Raw genomic sequence first — 22,395 nt, 5'->3', positions numbered from 1 at the left:
ATGAGAATAATTATGCCCAAGTACGTTGAGGACGAAGTGGAGAACTGACTAATCGTATTCCAATTGAACGGGGTGTCAGGCAAGGCTGTGTGCTTGCCCCCACTTTGTTTTCTCTTTATTTAAACGATGTGGTGAAGGTTTTGGAAAATTGTGTAAATGATTCTCCAATGCTAAATGACAGGAAGGTACCAATCTTACTTTTCGCGGACGACTCCCTACTCATTTCAAAATCACCCAAGGGTCTTCAGACCCTGGTTAATTAATTTCTAGGCTTTTGTAATGAGAGGGGGCTCGAGCTAAATGTTAACAAAACAAAATGTATGATTTTAGGCAAGGGGACCAAGAAAGGGAAAACGACTATTCTGGTTGGCAAAGACGTCCTTGAGAGGGTTGATAATTTTGACTACCTAGGAGTACGATTTATGGATAGTTTTAAATGGTTAAATCAGATCACGAAAAGTAAACTTCTCATTGAGCACAGGTCAAATGCTATTTTGAAAACACAAAAAAGGACGGTATCTCATGTAGTATCAACCGACATGAAGATTTACCGTGCTAAGGCGCAAGGGCCTGCCCTTTACGGGGCTGAAGTCTGGGGTCATGTTGATGTTCAGCCCCTGGCACTGGTAGAAAATAGTTTTGTTAGGAAAATGTTATGCCTCCCCATACTACACCCCTTATTCCATTGTATTTAGAACTGGGATTAAAAAGAGTAACAGATCTAGTGGCCCTGAAAGTATTGACTTATTGGGTTTGTCTCTGGTGTACACCGGAGCTTGCTGATTATAGGGATTCCCTGTGTGAAGTTCTAAATATACCAGGTGCCAGATCACTCCCATGGATTAAACAAGTTTCCACGTGGTTGGGAAAGTTAGGTCTTTACAGATTTTGGGCTGATCCTACTAAATTAAAGACAATTGATATACACCTTCTCAAAACTACCTATTGGAACTTTATTAATGAATGTTAATTAAGAAAAAGTTCTGAAGGATCTTTGATCACTAAATTTCTTGATTTTAAATCTACTCCACTACTAGAGGATTACATGGATTTTATACCTTCTGCTTTCCCTAAAAGTCTCTTCATACGGTTTCGTTTGGGGAAATTATCTATAAGATCATTTACCCACAAATGGAATCAAGCACAGCCAGTACTGACCTGCCCGATGTGTAATCAGTGTGACGAAAATGAATCACGTTTGCTATTTTTCTGTCCAGAGTATTCCTCCCCTCGTAGGAGGTGGATTATTCCGATTTGTCGTGAACTGGGGATTGCACAATATCAAATAGCACTAAGGATTCTAAAAACTGACCTCTCCCCTACTGTTGTAGCTGTTAGTACATTTTTAGAGGCAGTTTGGTAAAAGCGCAGTGTAATTCTAAAAAATTAGACCAGTGTAAAGATCATGAGTTGCACTTTACCGTTTACCTGTATCAATGAACTGTTTTTTCTTCTTGTACTATTCTGTTCTATTTGGCGTGATTTCATGGTATTGTTTGCAGCCTAGTTTTATATACAGTTTTAAAGCACTCAGCACTTTACATCAGGGTCTTTTCACTGATGGAAGTAGATATTATACATTGCTGCTATTATTGTATCTGATTCTGTAGCATTCTGCATTTTAAACATGGAAGTATTGCTGCTACTATTGTATATTGTATATATATATATATATATCTGTGTATTGTTATTGTCTTATTGTTATTTTAATGTTTGGGCTGTTGGTTGAAACTTCGATGGTTGTAATAACCGAATAAAGTTTTATATATATATATATATATATATATGAAAATAGCACCTGAAAAGACACACAGCGCCACTCACTATTATCTGGTTGTGCTACACTGGGGTGAAGTCACAACTCAGGCTGATCGAGATGGAGTGTGGGTTGGATTCAGGGTCCTAGTTGGTCCATATGAAAAGTTACCTTCAAAGTCAGGAATGAAGAGTTCTATTCATAGTGGAGGAAGCGGTCAGGAGGAGGCTGAGCATTCCAGAGAGTCACAGCTGCAACGTGAAGACCAGGTGGTGCATCAAGAGTGATTGTCGCTGTAGTTTAAAGAGCAAGTCGAGCATCGTGGACAGTTGTTGCTGTAGCTTCATGATAACAGATGTTCAGACTGTGGTAACTGTAGATCAAAGTATAGCCCTTGGGTTGCTGGTCATCGCTGTTGGTGCGAAGGCCAGGTGTCTCAGAAACATTGTGTTGCTGACAGACCCGGGCGGTGCTGCCGTAGTTACTCTACACGAAGCTCCATGAGGTTGGGCAAAAACTCTGCTCTGTACCTCAACCCCCCTCAATAAATATGTTTTAAATAAAAAACATTAGGTTAAAAATTAAACACACTTACCTTTATTGTGGCGTCTCCGGGCTGCCCTCCTCCTCGCCATGCGGGGAGGGCCCGGGCCTGAACTCCGCTCCACTGCAGAGTCAGAGTTTTGCAAAAACTTCACGTTCTATGCAAAAATCTGCAAGCTCCACCAGTGCAGCTCAGTTCTCTGCCCTCAGTTAGTTGCCAGTTGTCACAGGCAGCAGAGTCTTGGTTCAAGCGGGCCCATTCACGGTTGTGAGGGGTCCAAACTTCTGGATTTTTATCTTGAGGAAGTGGACACTCTAATGCTGGCCAAGGGTTCAGAACCTGGGTCAATGCCTCTTGTGAATTAGGGATTCATTCCAGCAGAATCCAGCAGCAGGGCTCAGGCAGTTCCAGTTGCAGGTCCAGGTAGGTCCAAGTGCAGCAGGTTAGCTGGACAGTTACAGGAGGCCTTTGAGGATTGTTGTGTCCCTCTAGATCAGGGGTACTCATAGTTCCACGAGATCCAGCGAGGGTGAAGCTAGGTGCCGAGCGGGTGCCGAGCGTTGCGGGCGGTGTGCCATTGTCGCTCCCACCCCCCTCCTGTGTTCTATGGGGCGTGGATCTATTTCTTTACAAACTCCTAGGTTCCTCACAAAAGAGGTAAAACCCCCACTACTTATGAGTTTGTTTTTCTTTTTCTTTGTGCACCAATTTTACACATAGTGCTATTTTTAACTTTCACGACCATTGGCAAGGCGGGCCTTAGCGTGCCCCTCCTGTCATTGGCACACTCTCTTACCGGTCCTGATGAAAGCCCAGTAAATTTACACACATAAATGGGCAGAAACATGTTGACCTTCTTTACAGGGTAAACACCAGTATAAAGTAATTGGCTAGTTTCCCTTCACATATCTTATTTTTAATATGTCAGGTTAACCAGTGAATAAAGTTTTTTTGGTACAACCTTTGACATTTTTAAACCTTATAATTTTTCACACTTCATCTTCACAAGAACCTGCTCCGCAGTCTCCTGGCGTCGCAGCACACCGGGGAGGTACTCGATCTCTCCCGGTGGACCCGATGATGAAGCATGTCACCACTAGGGTGAGTGAGGGTTTCCTGAAAAAATAGTGCGTTTTTTCTTGATTTTTGGTCCTACCATCGGATCACTAACAACTGGCCTCAGACTTCACGTGCGACACCCGTCTCTCTCTCTTTTTATACACCTTACCTGTATTGGTCACTCTTCTTTTGATTACTTGTACTCATAGTACAGCCCGCGGGCCGCCAGCGGCCCGCAAGCCTTCCTGGGCGGCCCGCGGACCTTGCAGACACCTGTGTTTAAAAAAAAAAAATAGTGTTTGCAAATACAGACACAGCAGCGTGGACTCAGACTCTGCTCTGTGGGGGGCGGGGGATTCCAGTATTGTCAGAGGGGAGCTGCAGGGGCCTAGGAGGTGAAATTCAACAAAGCCTCATTAACATGTAAATGGTCTTTTAAAGACCCATGAAGTACTTGGTGCGGCTGTGTGTGCGCGAGCTGAGGAACCTGTCGCTTCCCGGGCTGAGGGCTGACACACACACAGGTGAGAGGACAGAGAGGGAGGGAGGGAAACAGAGAGAGTGGGAGGGAGACACAGAGAGAGTGGGAGGGAGACACAGAGGGAGGGAGGGAGACACAGAGGGAGGGAGGGAGATACAGAGGGAGGGAGGGAGACACAGAGGGAGGGAGGGAGACACAGAGGGAGGGAAGGAGACACAAAGGGAGGGAGGGAGACACAGAGGGAGGGAGAGAGACACAGAGGGAGGGAGGGAAACAGAGAGTGGGAGACAGGGAGGGAGACACAGAGGGAGGGAGGGAAACAGAGAGTGTGAGACAGGGAGGGAGACACAGAGGGAGAGTGGGAGACAGGGAGGGAGAGTGGGAGACAGGGAGGGAGACAGGGATAGAGTGGGAGACAGGGAGGGAGACAGGGAGAGAGTGGGAGACAGGGAGGGAGACAGGGAGAGAGTGGGAGGGAGGGAGGGAGACAGGGAGGGAGGGAGACGGGGAGAGTGGGAGACAGGAAGGGAGACACAGAGGGAGAGTGGGAGACAGGGAGGGAGACACAGATGGAGAGTGGGAGACAGGGAGGGAGACACAGAGGGAGAGTGGGAGACAGGGAGGGAGACACACAGGGAGGGAGGGAGACACACAGGGAAGGAGACACAGAGGGAGGCACAGAGGGAGGGAGACACAGAGGGACGGAGGGAGGGAGACACAGAGGGAGTGAGACACAGAGGGAGGGAGACACAGAGGGAGGGAGAGAGAGAGAGGGAGGGAGAGGGAGAGAGAGAGGGAGGGAGACACAGAGGGAGAGGGAGGGAGACACAGGGAGAGAGAGGGAGGGAGGGAGACACGGAGGGAGAGAGAGGGAGGGAGACACAGAGGGAGGGAGGGAGACGCATAGGGAGAGAGAGGGAGGGAGAGAGGGAGAGAGAGAAGGAGGGAGAGAGAGAGAAGGAGAGAGAGAGAGGAGGGAGAGAGAAAGATGTGTGAATGCTGGGTCTGGTGGCTCAGTGGACGAAGGCATCTGCTGCAGGGATCTGTGTTTAACCTCATGGTCACAATTATTTTTTGCTTTAGCCCCTCCCCCTCTGACCCCGCCCTCACCGGTGCGGCCCTCGGCCACAAACCACACTGTTAATTTGGCCCCCGAGAGAAAGTTTGTGAGTACCCATGCTCTAGATTATACAGGAGGTCATCCAACTGACTTTTGGAGTTCCTCTGATTAGTCTCGGATCAAGGGAAGCAGTTCCAATCTTCTTTCTCGGACAGTAAGTTAGGGCAGGGCAGTCCCTTGGTAGCAGGGCAACTGTTCTTCTGTAACTTCCGAAGGTCCAGGAGTGTTCTGATGAGTGACTCTGCAGTTCCAATATTTATAGCTGGTGCCCACCTTTATATGGGGGGACTCCCTGTCCTACCCCCATCTGCTTCTGAAAAGTTCTTCCCCTATCAATGCTCCAAACTGCATGTGGGTAAAAATAAAAGGCTGGGCAAGCCTCAATTCAAGTTCCTTTGTGTGTATGCAGGAGACAAAACCCTTTGAAGTATAGGTAGGTCAGTTGATCTGCCTGATGACCCATCCTATCAACACCTAAGCCTCCTTTGTGTTACTGTGAGAAGGTAATACACAAGCCCCAAACAGCAGAGCCATTCATATCCGGTAACTGAGGCCCTTGGCAGAAGGGATAAAAACTTGGGACATAAAATGGCAACTTCTAAAAGTGGCGTTTTCAGAACAATAACTTAAAATTCAATTTTAACATTAAAGAGGATTTTAAATTACAATTCATTTGAGTGTAAACAACATATTTCTATTCTGTAAAGAGACCAGAAAAGCATCTGACATAATTCCCAGTCACATTACGGGCCAGCAATGGCACAAGTATTTCTCCACCCTTTATTTGGGAGACGAATGCTCTACGTCCCTAGTTCTTGAGCCCTCTCCAATTCCCACAGGTGCCCATTAAACATCGGACTGATTCGAATTTCAGGAGGTGGAGCGAGCGATAAGTAGTATTGCCCACGGAAAGGCAGCGGGCCTGTTGGTCTCCCTGGGGACCTGCTTCTGCACCTCCCTAAGCCATGGGCTCTTTTCATTTTATTGATAATGAACCTAATAGCGAGGGGATCTCCCGTCCCAGACTCCTGGAAAGGAGCGGAAGTCATTCCTATTTTCAAGAAGGTGGATAGGGAGGACCCTGCCAACTACCGACCGATTAGTTTAATCGAAGTGATCCAGAAGGTGGTTGGCAGGGTCCTCCTCATGAGGATTAGAATATGGATGGAGGATGACAACATCCTGTCCCATTATCAAGCGGGGTTTAGGCAAAAGGTGGGAACAATGGACCAGGTGTTCAGATTCTTCATGATCCATTGGAAAATAGTGATCTTAGGGAAAGGCAGTCTGTATCTGGCCTTCATAGATCTGAAGACTGCATTCGACCTGGTCCCCCGGGATAAACTCTGGCAGGTCCTCCAACAACTAGGCATTTTCCCCCCAGATCCTTAACATAATAAAACGCCTGCATAATGACAACTGTGCTAAAATTAGGTGGTGATCACAGGGGCAACTGACTGAGAGGAGCGCAGTGAAAAGGGGGGGTCCGCCAGGGATGCGTGCTGGCTCCCACCCTGTTTTCACTATTCATCAACGGGGTGGTTGACTACCTCAGGCAGGAACCAGCAGACGCTCCCACTTTGGCGTGTGAGAAGACACCTACCCTCCTGTTTGCCGACGATACCCTCCTGATCTCCAAATCACCGGGTGGACTCCAGAAACTCTTAAACAGGTTTGGCCTTTTTTGTAAAGGTTGGGGGTTGATAATTAATACAAATAAAACTAAACTAATGGCCATCAACCTGTCCAAACGTTTTAAAAATGGTATTAACCTGAACGACTCCCCTTTGGATACCGTCGAGTCTTTTGACTACTTGGGAATCCGCGTCTCTAAGAACATGAGGTGGGGTCCCCATCTAGCCAAAATGTTCTTAAGCCGTAAGCGGGTGTCGGGGCTATCGCTAGAGAACAACACCAGTCTGCGGGTAGGCCAGTTGCCCCGGCGCTTGTGGTCTATGACGGCAAAGCGCTAGCTTCGGCCCTATATGGGGCTGAATTATGGGGCTTCGAGAACGTTAGCAAGCTTGCCAGATCTGAAAACAAGTTTCTGAGAGACCTCACTTCCCTTCCCCTGTCTACCCCGTTGAAACCCTTATTTTATGATATGGGTAGACGCTCCATCCAGGATATTGTACGTCTACGTCCCCTGCTCTTTTGGGCACGCATTAGAAGGACTGACGAATTGTCCAACTATGCGGCTGCCCTCGATGAATTGGTATAAGCTGATACTGGGAGTAGAATTAAATGGATAGCTGACCTTCGGCAGCTCTTAACTGATAGAGGACTTAAAGAGGCTTGGGTTAGACAGGCCCCACCCTCAAAGCAGGTCCTGAAGCGAGCATATTGGGACTGGGTGCAGACACAAGAGTTATTGAACCCCAAAATAGGGAAACTCATTGAGGGGTTCTTTGAACACAAATCTACCTGCAGTTTGGAACCTTACCTAGATTTTATACAGGTCCCTAGGGACAGGGTCTTATATATGAAGCTGAGACTAGGGACTCTTCCCACTAATAGTGTGACAGCTTCCTGGAAGGGGCCAAACTTTTTACCTGTGCCCTGTCCAGGCTGCTGTTACCATAACGAGTCTATTGCCCATCTTTTCTTTGCCTGTCCGGCCTACAGAATGGCCAGAGCCAAATGGCTTAAACCAGTATGTAAAATGTTAGGCCCAATGAATCACCGTGCGGCACTCCGCATCTTGAAAACCGATACATCATCATTTACAATGATCTTCGGAATAGACAAGTTTTTGGGTTGGGCTTGGTTGATACAGAAAAAGAGTTTGGAAAAAGATGTGATATGTCCCAATAACCTTGAAGCGCATGACCGATAGACAAAAAAAGTTCAAGGTCTTGAGTGAATAATGCTTAGCGCAATAGCCTCTATGGTCCTGATATAACACAATCTGTATGAAAAATGGATTACCCTTTTTACCTTTAGCTTTCTTTTTAATACATGGATTTTTAATTCTTATTGTAATGTGTAGTATGATGTACGATGTATTTTTATCTTTTTGTATGTTTTCTACTACTGGAATTTTATAACCTGTAAATGCTTTTATGATATTTTATATTGAATAAAGCTCATACTACTACTACTACATATTTCTATCTGCTCCCGATCTAGAACCTGCAGAAAAAAGATTTGCTAACCCTCCCAATTGTTCAGTCTCTCAATACTTTGAGACTACAAACAAAAAATAAATCGGTTTGTTTGTGTGGGTAATTTTATTTAACCCTTTTACTCTTATTTTGATAGTATTTATCTATATCATAGGCAAGAAGAACACTTTATAAACACCTCTACAAAATACAAAATACAATTATACATATTTACAACTACTATACAAATAACATATATACAATAAAGCAAGCAATTATACACAAACTTCTTTTGTAAAAAATATAGCGAGTCTGTATCCACAAATAATTAATCTTTGCGAAATAATCAAACCACTATTATACCCATAATGTGAGAAAAATGGCAACAGAAATTGAATTTGATTCACAATCAATTCTGAAATAATGAAAAAACCAATCAAGGGCAGTTATTTAGTAGTGTCTGTCTGCCGTTTGCTGACGCGTTTCGAATCTGTAACAAATCACAGATTCTCCTCAGGGCTCTTTCATTGTAGTTGATCTATACAAAAAACGAAGTTTGTTTTAGTGTTTGAAACTTGAATGCTTGACCCCCCTAAAGTTGCTAGAGTTAGCTGAACTAATTACCTTCACAAAAATGCGGTGTGCTCTCGTGGTCCGAATGTTAACGAGGGGCTATTAGCCGCAGAACATCAGTGTGCCAAAAGGTCTGTTCTGGAAGAAAATTAATTTCAATGCTTACTGAACCACCCGTGGCAGACCAGTGTGACTTATATCAGACCCGAAGGTACCGAAATCATACCTCTGTCTCATGAGGCAGTAGATGCTGTGATTAGGTCCTCTCTGTGCTCGATAAGTTTCCAGTGGGGCCTGCAAGGTACAAGTGTAGCGCTCAGTGTTGAAATTATTTTGGACATACTGAGCTACAGGAGTTTAGCGGGAGTGTGAGATGACATACCTGTTACTTTGGTAGAGAGCGCAGAGCGTCGGTCGCCATGCCGTTTGCTCCGTCTCTTGCTCAAAATCACGTATCGATCAGTGGCGGGGACTCAGTTTCCTCCCGGTTGTTAACAACAGCGCGGTTCACTCGCGCTGTAAAACAGGAAAAATATTCCTTAATTACGGGCTGTGATCGAATGCGTTAAAGCATGACGCATTGGGAGCCTCGCTGACACTCACCTATCTCCTCGGTAGACAAACCAGGAAATGCGAACCGTTAGCAGCCTTGTGGCTGTATGGGGCTCCTACATCACAGTGAGCCAGAAGCTAAGCATTGTGGATATTGTAGTCCCTCTGAAGTGCATCACATGGATACATTACAAGCGTGAAATTTCTGAAAGTGTATTCAATCCTGTTTGCGTGCTATTAAATTTGAGTATCAAGTAGGCCTCCCTTTTCAGTAGAATCTGTTCAATATTTATTCCTGATTTTGGCTGATTAATGCTAAATAGCACAGTACATTTAAAATCATTTTCCCCATGTTGTTTATCAGAGAAGTGTTGGACTAAGGGTGCAGTGAGAACTTTGTTTTTAATGCGTGACCTGTGTTGTGTCATGCGCGTGTTAACCTGCTGATTGGTCTTTCCGATGTAAATTTTGGAGCAGGGGCAAATTATGGCGTAGACGACATTTTTCGTTCTACAGTTAGTGAAACATGTGTGTGACCATGTGATGTTAGAATGTTGAAAGCTATTCCCCTCAATTGTCGTGTCGCACGCGATACAATTTCCACACCTATGGTGTCCTTCAATGGGTTTGAGACCCCATTTCGACAACAAGTCACTTTTGGGTTTGGCTATTCTTATGTCAGCCCGAACTATTTGCTGACCAATATTTTGATTTCTTTTAAAAGCAAATATTGGGCGGGGAATAGGTGTCTCTAATTCTTCCAGGAGATGCCAATGTTTTAGTACCATTTGGCGTATATTGTGGGTTTCTGCGCAGAATGTCGTCACACAAACTAGATTCACAAGGTCACGTTTGATTTTTGTTTCAAGGAGACACTCTCTCGGTGTATATCGTGCTCTCTTAAACGAATGTTTTAGTAATTTTTTGGGGTAACCCCGTTGTGCCAGTTCTTCATAAAAGTTTTGCCCATGTTGATCAAATTGTGACAGATCCGAACAATTTCTCCTAATTCGCAGGAGTTGCCCATATGGGAGATTCGCCCTCAAATTTCTAGGATGCGAACTTCCATAGTGGAGTATAGTATTCCTATCTGTAGCCTTCTTAAAGAAAGAAGACTTCAAGGAACCATCCTCATCTCTTAATTCCACGTCGAGGAATGTCATTTTCACATTGCTAGAGTCAACCGAGAATTTTATGTCCTGGTGCCTGCTATTGAGCCACTGGTGAAAGTCACTCAACTCGGTGTGGCTCCCCTGCCACAGGAGCCACACGTCGTCGATATAACGATACCAGTGCACAATATGTTTTTAAAGGGGTTATTCTCCTCCACAAATTTTTTCTCGTATTCCGCCATGTATAACACGGCCATTTCTGGGGCATAAGGGCACCCCATGGCGGTGCCCTTGATTTGCATAAAGAAATCGTCATTGAAACGGAAGTAGTTTCTTTTGAGGGTTATTTCGGCCAATCTCAAAATGAAAGAAGTTGGGACTCTATGTGGTCTTTCCCTTGAGTCTAGATAGAGTTCCAAGACCTCCAGTGCCTCGTCCTGTGGTATCTGGGTGTAGAGGGACGTGACGTCCATGGTTACCATAAGTTGTGATGTATGGTCAAACAGGGTCCCTTCTACCTTCACTAGGAAGTCAGTCGTGTCCCTTAGGTAGGACCTAACATTTGCCACAAAGGGCTTTAGGAAGAAGTCTACATACTTAGACAGGGGCTCGAGACATGAGTCGCAACCCGACACGATCGGTCGTCCCGCGGGATTTGACAAATTTTTGTGAATCTCCGGCAAGAAATATGCTACCGGAGTTCTTGGGCATTTCTTTACCAAAAAGTCACTTTCTTTCGGACCCAGGAAGCCACTCTCTCTACCTGTTTGAACTATCTCTCTGATCAAATCCTGGATCTGTTGTAACGGGTCTTCCTGCAGCTTTCTATACCATTCTAGATTGTTCACCTGCAAAGCGCCTTCTGCTAAATATTGCTCTCTTGGCCATATCACCACGGCACAACCCTTGTCGGCCTGCTTTATGATCAATGAGTGGTCTTCCTTGAGGTTTCTCAGAGCCGCTCGTTGTCCCTTAGAGATGTTCTGTCTCACAAATTTTTGCTTGATCTAGAACCAGCACTTATTAAATGTAATAAGGTAATCATGTGTTAGTCAATGGGAGAGATAGGTCTTTTGACAGTGAAAAATGACTTTAGTTTTTGCTGCCAGGACATGTAAAATGTAAGGACACATGTCCTACATTTTAAATACAATGTACCCTACCCCGTGTGCCGTTAGTAAAGCCACACCTTAGGTGTGGCTTACAAGTATCAAACAAGCATTTGCAATGCAATAGGTCTCGCATTTACGACAGTTTGAGTTATTGGCATTGTAAATAACAATGCCTTTTATTTATGTTTTTTTTTTTTATAAATAAAAGGTATGGTCATTTACAATGCCAATAGCTTAAACTCGCATAAATGCGAGACCTATTGCATTGCAAATGCTTGTTATCACCTTTTCCCTATCTCTGTCACTTTGTCTTCAGATATGCAGACAAAGCAGTCCCCTAAAGAACTAGTCAATGATGTAATGCAATCCCCACTTTAGTTCCCAAAACCACTGCAAGTAAACATGTTCAAACAAACTTCCGGACCACAAAGTGCACTACTTCGAGAAGCAGCCAGAGAAGAATGTGTCTAGAAGGCGTGGAACAAGTCGTCCAACTGGCCACCACATGTACCTTCAGACACACTGATGCCTCCCGTAGCTCTGGTAGTGCCTGCACAAGCCTCGCCTCTAGGTGCAGATGCGTGGATCCTGTAGCAATGCACAACCCCGGGGCCATCCATCCTGCAGCATCAGCAGCCAATGTTCCTGCATCCGACCAGCGTTAGCAGGGAGAGGGGGTGAGGGCCCATGGAGACAGGGCCACTGTCAGAATGCCAGCTACTTTGCTAGTCAAATTCCTGCTTGCCCTCTAGCTGCGAGAGAGGAGGCAGCCAACAGGAGAAGACAAACAGAGCATGTCATGTGCTGTGGGGTGAGAATGATCCAGGGAGTGTGGAAGCTCGGGTTCAGAGAAGTATTATAGGCCGTGTGCAGTGGACTCTTCGAGGCTGGGGTACATAGTGCCTTAATACGCCGAGATAGTGCTCGTTTCCTGAAAAGCGCCCAATCGTGTTTATTCTTATGATTCTAATTTGAAACTCGGCCGTCTGGGGCGTTGATGCTATATGCCGCCACAGTCGGCAGGTGGTAGTGTCCTTGAAGAAGGCACATCACATTTGAATATTTACTATTGTATTTTGAGTAAATCTGTTTGGTAGGAGTTTCTGTAAAACATTTCATTTAAAAAAATCTGATAGATATCCACTTTGCAAAGACTGACTTATCACCTTTCAGTTGTTGGTTGTGTTAAACTAGTGCTAGTGAAGGGAAACGTATGGTGCCTTATAATGAGGTGGAGGAGGAAGGGAGTAACAGAGAGTGAGCAGTGGATGGGGGAAAGCAGGAGACTCGAGAGAGCATCACAGGAGCCGGGACTGGGAGAGAAGCACACAAGAGAGATGCATGGAGTGTGAGGAGGAACGAAGGGAGGTGGGTGAGTGAGAGGCAAAGGAGAGAGAGCTTTCAGCGTGGAGTGCAGGGGAGCAGACATTTGAAGGGAGAAAGCTGGAACATGCACGCACTCTCATGGAGTGCTTAAGAAACAAGGCGGCAGTGTGCCGCTAGTGATAACGAACGTGCCGCTGTGCCAAAAGTTAACTTGTGATGGAAATACTTAAGCTGCTTATCTACCCAGCGGATACATACCAAGTGTAATCCCTGCAGCCGCTCTGGAGGTGCCAGCCTACGGCACGCGTTGCTGTGCGGGGATCAGGGCTGTATACCTAGGGACAGAGTGGCATGCGCTGGTAGGCCTGCGATGCGAGTGTTAGTTCTAGTCTCTGGAAGTGCTTAGTAAACAGTAGTACACGCTATAAAAACAAAACAGAAGTCAGGCACTTTTGCCTGAGACGGGGGCGGGGCCTGCAATCCGGCAGGAAGTCCCGCCCGCCGCCGCCGAGGAAGAAGTGGAGCCGGCCGACTGATGGCCTCTCCGCAGCCCGGGGCTCCCAGGTGCTGGAGGGAGCCCCGGAAGTGAAGTCCTGTCCCCTGGTACCAGCGCTGCCGTCGATTAGACACTGAACACGCCGAAAGAGCCCGGTAAGTGGTGGGGGTGGGGGTGGGGGTCGCGCGTGTGTCTGTGTGTGTTCGAATGTGTCTGTGTGTGTGTGTGTGCGTGTGTCTGTGTTTGTGCGCGTGGGCTTGCGTGTGTGTATGCAGTGTGTGTGTGCCTGTGTATGCCTGTGTATGTGCGCATGCGTGAGTGTAGAGTGTTTGCGCAAGGGAATGAGGCAGGAGAGGGGCACGGCGCCGTGCGCGCTCACGAGGTCAAAACTGAGCAGATCTGCGCTCGTGCACCCTCTCCTGTCCACATTCCCAAAAACGGGTAGCAATAGTGTCGAAGCACACTGTGCTTTGACCTAAAAAGAAAGATTTAGGCCTGGCAAAAGGTCTATTCTGCCTGATCGAAATGTCAGTTTAGAACTTCACTCCAGGCATTGGCAGGCCTGAGACAGGATTTCAAAGGCTACTTTAGTGGGCGCTAGTAGAAACTAGTAGCATTTAATTCAAAAGTCCTAGGTACATGTAGTACCATTTACTAGGGCCTTATGAGTAAATTAAATGTATAAATCATATTGATGCAAATTGTACCATGTTTTTGGAAGCAAGCACAAGCATTTTATCACTGGTTAGCAGGAGAAACATGAACAGTGTCCTAATGCGAACAAAAACATAAGGCAAAGATCTGGGGTGACTCTTCAAAAAGAGCGGTGTGACTGTGTGTTTATGTACACATGTTTTGCACATTGCCTCTGAGATAAGCCTGACTGCTCGTACCATGCTACCCAGGGGGTGAACATGGATTATCTTGGCCATGTAATCCCCTTACCCTGACTAGAAGGAAGGGTCCCTACTTGCACAGGGTGCACGCCACTGCCATCTAGAGACCCCCATTTCTAACACACTTCACACAAATTTGCATACCATAATTCACAAGGGGATTAACAGTTCTCTTCCTGAACAACTACTATAACATATTGCACTATACATTGCTTTAAGTGATAATTATGATTCCCATCATCACATTATGTAGAAAGAGTTCAATAGTCTTTGTGCAGGAAGCACCAGTATGCAGCGTTCAACACAGTAGTTCCGCTGCTATGCAGAGTTGAATACAATAGTTCCATTGCTATGGGTTCAATGCAATTGTCCCACAAGAAATATTAGCTGTCCTTTTTAACACAATCTGTATCTGCTTTTCTGAAGTTTTTGAATACTGAGGAAATTAACTGTCCCTTGCAAGAAAGTGTGCTTTGCCTTTCTTCTGCTGTAGCAAGAGCATGATGTGTGACCCACACTGAGTTTGAATACGTATCATTGATTCCGTCTTCTCCTTCTGTGGTCTTTACAGGAAACGTTGGAGCCCTGGAATGCAGAAGATGCGCAGTGGAGACAACAACTGAAGCTGGAGACCAGAATCGCTGAGTCTCTGGAGCGGGTAAGTGATGAATCTCCACCGAAACTAAGCATGGGTTTCAGTTCAGGAGCGGTTTAAACAGCCGCTTGATGAGCAGGTGATGCCGTCACGCTTAGCTTGGCAATGGTTTCCCTGCGGGTTCCCAGCCATCCACATGGAGTGAACTGAGGCGGTTTGCATGTGCCGTTAGTGCACATTGTTTTCACACAAGTTCTCCACTTCCACCAGGGAAAATGGTATGTCTGTAATTTGTCAGCAATACCTTTCCCATTCCAGAACCTGCCACTACCACCAGGGAATAGTGCATATATTATTAGTAGAACAATGGAGCAATTACCTACCAGTGCCACCAGGGAACAGTGAAGCATATCATGACACACAATTGAGGGATACAAGAGAGTACATTATCACGATACCATCACAACGGATGGAGGCACTACTAAACAGATGATTACCATGAGTGCGGAGTAGCATGAGACACTTTTAAGGTCACTTGACTTGAAGAGTCAGGCTTGCCGGAACTTCGTGTTGACAAGCGGCGTGGGTGGCAAGATCTTGGCCAGACAGGCCCATTCACATTTGTGAAGAGCCCAAAACTTTAGGATTACTCCCGTTCTTGGGAGAGGAGCTCCACTGATGCTATAGAAAGGGTCCAGGACCTGAGGGGACCTCTTGGGGGTCAGGAACTCACTACAGCATAGGCAAGCAGGGTACTGGCAGGTCCAGTTTCAGGTCCACACAACAGTCAGCTGGGCAGTTGCGGGGAACATCTGAAGCTTGGTATTTCCCTATAGCTCAAAAAGGAGGTCAATCTGCTGATCCTTGGAGTCACTTCAGTTTGGGATGAAAGGTGCAGGCCCAATCTTCCTTCTCAATCAGGGCAGAAGGTATAGTGCAGCAGAGTAGCAGGGCCACATAGTGGCAGTCCTTCTGCCATCAAAGAAGCACAGTACTTCTTCAGAAGCATCCACAAGTTCAGGAGTATACTGCAGAGATGGGACTGAGGGTCCAATATTTATATTTAGTGCCCACTTTGAAGTAGGAGAAGGTTCTTGAGGTTTCACTTTGAGGTCCTTGAAGTTTCTTGCCTCCCCTCCCTGGCTCCAAGCTAGCTGCATGAGCACTGCATTGGTGATAGTTCCTTTGTGTGAAGGCAGTGCACAGCCTCTTCAGTTACAGGTGCGGCTGTGCCCAGCCACCCCCCATACTGCCAGTTGCTGGCTATCCAGGCACACATGATCACTCTTTTGTGTGGCTATCTGGGAGAAATACACAAATTCCAACTGCCAACTACACCCAGTCAGGTGCAGGCACCAAATGGTTAGAGCAGGCAACCCCCAACTTTCTAAATCTGACATTTTCAATATTGTAACTTTACAGAGGACTTTTAATTACAACTTCTCATGCACCAAACATAGGTCCTAATTATGAGTTTGGCGGTCCTTGGACCGCCAAACTCAAGTTGGCGCTTCAGTGGCAGTCAGGCTACCGCCACATCGGCTCTCTGACCGCCGTATTACAACTTTGGCAGTCAGACAGTCATTGGACCACCGCCTGGCGGTGACACAGCGGTCAGGGGCTCACAATATGTTGGAGGTGCCGCCAAGGCACTGCCATGCATATTACGTGTTTACGGAGTGCCAGCGGTCTAATGGAGGTTCTTACTCCATGAAACTGTTGGCGGTCAGGAACCAAGGGGGGCCCAGTACCCCATGCATGTTGGTGCATGCAGAGGGGCACATGTTGTGCCCCTCTGCATGCATGCACCCCCAGTTCCAGCACGGCATGGACTTCACAGTCCATGCAATGCTGGAACGCAGTGTGATGTCCTGCAGCTATGCAGCATTAAGGATAACATTTGGGCCTTTTTACTGCACCGCCATGGGACCGCCATGGGACCGCCAGGCCGCCTGCCTGCCAAATCATTATCTCACTCGTAATCTGGTGGGCAGGCAGCGGCCCTGTTTGGCGGTGTGAGAGCGGGTTGATGTGGTGGCGGCCCGCTCCCACAACGCCAAATTCGTAATTGGGCCCATAATAGGTTAACCTATTCCCAATCAAAAGTTTGCACTTATCAAATGTGATAAGTTAACCAAATGTTATTCTAAGGGAGGAGTAGGCCTCACAGTAGTGAAAAACGAATTTAGGAGTTTTTTATTACCAGGACATGTAAAACTTAAAAATGCATGCCCCGCTTTTTAAATATGCTGCACCCTGCTCTCTGGGCTATGTAGGGCCTACCCTCGGGACGCCTTATATGGATTAAGACGTGAGCTTTGGGCACACACAGGCTGCAATAGCATGTCTGGGACCTTTAAAGGGCTACTTAAGTGGGTGGCACAATAAGTGTTGCAGGCCTACGAGTAGCCTGTAATTTACAGGCCTTGGATACATCATGTTTATAGGAGAAAGTACAAGCACTTTAGCTATGGTTAGCAGTGGTAAAGTGTGCAGAGTCCTAAAGCCAGTAAAAACGAGGTCTGCAAAAAAAGGATGTTGGAAGGCAAAAAGTTAGAGGAACACCACACCGAGGATATCAGGTCCATCAGGGTGTAAGTGAGATACCTGTCTCTATAAGTAAGGACTCACTTCAAAAGAATATAGATAAAATGGTAGAGGGAATGTTCCTTCTTACATATTATAAGGCATTGTTTTTTCCTTTCTTTTCTACTAAAAATAATAACATTATTTGGTATTGCTGTCCTGTAACTGCACAGCTATTTATGTTGCTACCAAGAGGCCTGCTGTTCTTATAGTCTCCTCGGGCAGGCTTCTCATTTTTAGCCAGCCAGCAGTGTTCTACAAAGCAGGGATAGTAGATATATGCTTACAATTGGAAATGTGAAATTACAGATCCAAAGTGCTGTTGGCCAGAATTTGCTCAAGCTGATCCTCGTGAGATGGGGCAAGTCATGAGCTATGAACAATAACATTAAACCTCTCCCTATTGGTTAATTAGCTACTGGTGGTACATCCTAAATAAAACATAACATCATTGTCCAACACACAACATTTTTTTAGGTTTTATTATTCAAAAACTTTTTTTTATATTCATATATATATATATATATATATATATATATATATATATATATATATATCACGGCTCAAGTTTCTTTCTAGTCTCAGGAAAGAAATTACGGCACTCACAGGGAAAGTGTTCAGTAAGTTTTTACTCGCTCAGCAGACAAACGCGTTTCGGTATTTCCTTCGTCAGTGTCTGACGAAGGAAATACCGAAACGCGTTTGTCTGCTGAGCGAGTAAAAACTTACTGAACACTTTCCCTGTGAGTGCCGTAATTTCTTTCCTGAGACTAGAAAGAAACTTGAGCCGTGATTTACACGTGGGGCGCCGCCACGAGAGGCACCCGCCTGCGAGTGACCCGGATTTTGGTGCAACGGAGCGATAATATATATATATATATATATATATATATATATATATATATATATATATATAAATGAATAAACAATTTCATATATCAATTCATTGTATGAAACCTTCTTTATAAAACATCCATTAAGTAAAACAGCCCCACTGAAACTTCACACACACAAAGACATGACAATGAGACACCACAAATCACTTACATACCAACCATGACATACCTCGACTGTTAGCCAAAGACACAACCAACACAACAGCTTATATACAAACAGATACCAAAATGTACAATTCATAAGTCATATCAAAAGAACAAGCGCCTAGACGCTCGTTTCGGGGTGGAACTATATCCCAGCAGTTCCTTCGTCAGGGCGCAGAAAGTACAGTACATGTGGTGGCCAGATATGGTCCAAGAGTAATAGCCATGTATTTGATTGTGGTGTGGGGGGCTTCTTATCACAGTTTATTCAGTTTGTTAATACATAGGTCGGTAGCTGAGGACTCGTGAATGCCAGACCTTGAGCAGAATTATCAAGAAAGCAAGATACTGTCCGATACACTATTAACGAAAAGCAAGACTGGGAATCAACGTGGGATAACTGACTCCAGACGCCCTATGATATAATGGCTCACACGTGGGCTGGAAACAGTAGGAGATCAGTGTTGGGTCATGTAAAAAGGAATAAATGTAGTTGAGCATTTACGGGCGCTCCAGGTGAGTGATGGCCATAGTTCAAAGGTTTTAAAGATCGAATGAGGCGAGGAAATAGTTGCTAACTGTTTACGGGCATCCCAGGTGAAAACTGATCAAGGCTTGAGTGTTCTACGCAGCAGCAATAATGAATGGAGTCACAACTTACGGAGAAATTGAAAGAACCATCATGTCATGAGCTAGGACTTTGGATAACACGTTCTGGAAATCAGGTTGTATTCATGTGAAGTATCACATCAGACAGAGCTTGTCCTATAATTCAAAGTTGTCCCACTGATAGAAATTCTAGTATTAGAGTTTGACTCATGATCTTCTTATGTGTAGGTAATAGTCTGCAGAACAATGTTGTATAGATAAAAATGAAATACACATGACACCCCTTTCCGATTGGCTTTGCCCTAATCCCTTCTTTGTTTTCTTTTGCCTCAGTGAATACTCCACCGGCCTTCCAGAGGAGAGAGCATGTAAAAATGAAAGCCGTCCCGGAAAGCACTGTTACGAGTGAGGATGGGAGTGCGGAGCAATCTTCCTCGGAATCCAAAGACTTCATCACCAGTCGGACTGAAAGCACGCTGTTCAGTTACTCGAGGAGTGAATCTCTTTGGACCAATACACCCAGAAGTGCTTGGGACACTTACCAGAAGCCCATCATTGTTATGTCAATTGGAGGAGCCTTCTTTCTCTTGGGAGTGATCCTTACAACTATGTACTTTGTGTGGAAAAAAGATGCAAAAATCTCGAAGCAAATTGGACCAGCAGCTCTGTCTATAGGTCTTATGATTCTGGTAATTGGCTTGGTTTGGGTACCCATCATTAGGAAGAAGAGAAAACGCAGGTCAGCTTCTAGGCTATTTAACCATCACAGATCCTTCTTTAATTTCTGAACGTAGAGAGTACTGTATAAATGCATACCTGTATACAGGTAATAAAAAACAACAACCCCCCTGCGGAAAAGACAACATTTAATTGATTTGCATTGGCACCAAATAATCTATACCATCATGAGATCTCATGAACATTTGTGATCTCTTTCGAATAATACCTTTTTTCACATTAACCTAGATAAGATAAAGGAAGTTATTCCCAATACATCGATTAAAAGTGCCTAGCACTTTGAATGTGATGAGGACTCAGCGTGCTGAGCTTGGCTGTCGACTGCTTCTACTTTCTTTCCACGTACTGAACATCGCCCACAGTAGAAACCGAGAAGCAACTTATTATGGACACAATAGGATACTTTAGGACATCATAAAGGTATCCATCATATTGACATTAGTATGTGATATATGAAAAAACAAATGTTATTCAGCTGCAAAAAAAACCTATGGAAAAGAATTGTGCTACATAAATCCATATATCACATTACTCATTGGAATGGCTATGTACGACAAGAGGCAGATTCATTAATATCTTTGTACACATATTTTGTGCTGAAATGTAGACTTTGTTATCAAATCACTGAAAAGAGAGCTTGAGAATTATTTTTCACAAGCAGAGAAAACTGAGCTGAGGACCAATAATGATCTATCTTATAGAACTTATTTTGTCAATACCTAGGTAAATATTCGCAAGGTCCCTTTGTTGGAGGACATGTGGTAGGTGAAAAGCCACAAGCTGTGACTGTTAAGCCATTTGAAAAGAGCAGGGTAAACCAATATTCTTACACGAGGACTAATTCACATTGATTGTCTCCAAAAGAAACTTGCAAATCACATATTTTAAAATGAAACGTAGAATATAGGAATAATTGTGTTTATTTATACTTCAAGTATAAATATGGTCCTTGATGAAATGAGCAAAACGTCACTGACCTTTACAATGGTTATTCAATTTATTCTGGGATAATCAATGTTGTAAATTCATTTCTTACATTATAGAAACCTTTCTTATATCTGTTATACGATATTTTGATGACATTTTGATGAGGCTGTGTAATTTATTTTCTCACAAAGAATTGATTACCTACGGAGAAAGGTAACATTGGTCCACAAATGTGCATTCAAATTATTTAATATTTAATATGCTTGGATCCAACGTTGGTAATTACAATAAAAATACATGTAGTGAAATGTTTTATTAAATGTGAGCAACATTGTCAAAGCAAGTTTTCATAAATATATATATATATAGTAAAGTATCAGAATTTACTGTTTAATCACTCTTGGCTTTAGTGTGGAACTTTCTGTAGAGTTCTATATTTAAAGTTTCATTGTCTTGGGTACCAAAGTGAGTTTGAATCAGAAAAAGATAATATATAATTGAATTATATGTTAGATTTGACTTCAGTTATTGCTTATTCACATGTTTTAATCTCCATTTATGTAGCTTGCACTTTGCAAAAGCTGCCAAAATATCCAGAGCTAAACCATTAGCCAAGCATGCCGCACTTTTTTTTTATAGAAATACAGCAACAGGTAAACAGGTGCATTTAGCGTTTCAGTCAGAAATAGGAGGAATTTCCATTTTCACCCATATAAAAAATATTTAATTTTATCAATTCTCACCAATCTACTTTTACTACTGACAAAAACGAAAAAGGATCAGGTGTAGTGTCTGTGTGTGCATATGTTTGGACTGTACTTCACTGTGTCAAAATTTCTATATAATGCTGGATTTGCAAGAATTAGCGGACAATAATTACTGAGGTATCTGTGAGGATCGGTAACCATTAACAATAAATATTATTTCACAGTTTATGTTGTCCGATTTCATACAAGTTTAAACAGCTTATACCACATCCAAATAGTTACACAAAACATAATTGGATTGGATAAACATTGCTCATATCTAAAATCCAATTTCTATTGAACAATATCAACACATATTTTAAATTACATCAACCAATAGAAAGGCTTTTGTTTGGATACCTCGGGTCATAAGTATCTCATCTTCACTTCAGAAACCCATTTCTTTACCGACTGCCCAGATATTATCCAGGTGTCCTATTCAACAATGAGCAGTACAATAAGAATGTCTTAATAAACTACACGGACGGACAAATACAGGTACAAATACTTACATCCTAAGTCATTTATGTGCTGATAACTTCCTGAGCAAGCATAAGCGTCTGGGAAATTGTAAACATATTTGCACAGTGTCAGTGATGATAACTCAAATATAACGAGGGCCTCCCATGTTATAAAGTACCACATTGAGTTCAACCTGCCACAGGGCACAGCATGGCATACTACAGTGAGCATGGCTAAAATTGGTTCTGTTACGCTAGATGTTGTATGCACCATAATGTCATATTTCAGCTATACATTTAATAATAAATAATTGTTCATACTTTTCTCTTCGAAGAATAAAGCCATTTCCTTAAAATCTAGTTTCACTTTAGAGTTTATTTGTTTACAATATGAATCACATGTACATTGACTAGTAAAAACGCTGCTATGCTGCAACGCTAGGCCTGCTTCACAAAGAAAAGTCATGCAAGTACATCCATAGATGTAATCCTAAGCACAGATGGAAATGTACACCTGAAAAGTTGCACCATTTGCAGGTTATTAGACATACTGCTGGGAATA

General features: G+C 44.1%; 1 long non-coding RNA gene across 1 annotated transcript in view; it reads left to right on the top strand.

Moving 5' to 3' along the window:
- The window catches only part of LOC144770312 (uncharacterized), a 470,316-nt gene extending 450,975 nt beyond the window's left edge, over positions 1–19,341 (top strand). The window contains exons 2-3 of the long non-coding RNA XR_013598862.1: positions 14,703–14,789; positions 19,295–19,341. This is a non-coding gene — a long non-coding RNA (uncharacterized LOC144770312). The remainder of the gene's footprint in view (positions 1–14,702; positions 14,790–19,294) is intronic.
- Positions 19,342–22,395: the final 3,054 nt, after the last annotated feature.

This window comes from Lissotriton helveticus, chromosome 7, assembly GCF_964261635.1.
Source record: "Lissotriton helveticus chromosome 7, aLisHel1.1, whole genome shotgun sequence".
NCBI classification, from domain to species: Eukaryota; Metazoa; Chordata; class Amphibia; order Caudata; family Salamandridae; genus Lissotriton; species Lissotriton helveticus.
Note: the sequence above shows the minus strand (reverse complement) of the source record. Positions and strands in the feature narration are given on the sequence as shown.